Here is a 1,100-nt window from a genome sequence, read left to right on the forward strand (position 1 = left end):
TCATATCAGAAGCTGTTTTATAGCAGGTAGTACGATTGATATAAAGATAACAGACATTTTGCTGATAAATAACTCCACGACAAGAGAATCATTGTACACTATAATACGAATAATAGCTTCATGGGCTGATATATGGGTTATTAGGCACGGTCTGACGGTTCCATATACTCCATAATATATGAGGTTAGATTTCATACACGTATTATCTTTCCGTTTGTACAGGGACAACACCTTTCACTAAATCAGGTCGTGCATTCCCTAGCTGACTATTATCGTGAACTGTGAACGTGAAGCAAATTGCATCGTGCGCCTTTGATAACATATTCCTACCGTTTCATTCTAAAATCGCGAACATTACGACTAAAGATCCGTTTTGCGCCATCTCCATTCCCCTTCAACCTTACTAATATGCAGATTTCACCATCTGCAATGAAGAATGAATCGCTAACTGCATATCTGAGATTAGAAAAAATGAAAGTAAAATTCTTCGACTGTCATCGCAATCAATACCACTTGCAATGAAGGAAGCTTAATCCAAGATCACAAAGACGAGCAATACGACTCCTTTCATTTCACTTAGTCCTTTCGGAATACCCACAGCCTTATATCCTGTCTGAGCACTCCATTTGTAAATATCTGCTTCATCTATCTTATTTCGCAACGCCATCTGGACTGACACCTGAGGCTCCATCCATAATAAGCGCTTATACAATCGACCTCTTCAGCCCTTGACCTAATTTTAAAACAGGACACAACACCATAGCCGTTCTAACTGCATATGCATGTCCAACACCTGTCTTCCGGACGTGAACACAGGTGAGCGGAGTCTCTTGAGCAGCGGAGAGCGAAGTCGAACTGACTCGCTCTCGCTGTCGACTCGCGCGAAATTCCGATAATGAAAAGCTATAGCCACTTTCCTAGCGGACAAGACCGGCGGTGACGGCCGAGCTCCTAATGAAGGCATTCGTTCGCTTCCCGGAATAATTGCGACGCTGAGGGAGCGGATGTATAATCATTCAGGAATCAATGGATGCCATGAATATAAATTGGCGGCTGTTGCAGATTTTTCTCGATATTCATCCACTCTTACCCTCTCTTTC

This window comes from Penaeus monodon, chromosome 30 (genome assembly GCF_015228065.2).
Source record: "Penaeus monodon isolate SGIC_2016 chromosome 30, NSTDA_Pmon_1, whole genome shotgun sequence".
Classification (NCBI taxonomy): Eukaryota; Metazoa; Arthropoda; class Malacostraca; order Decapoda; family Penaeidae; genus Penaeus; species Penaeus monodon.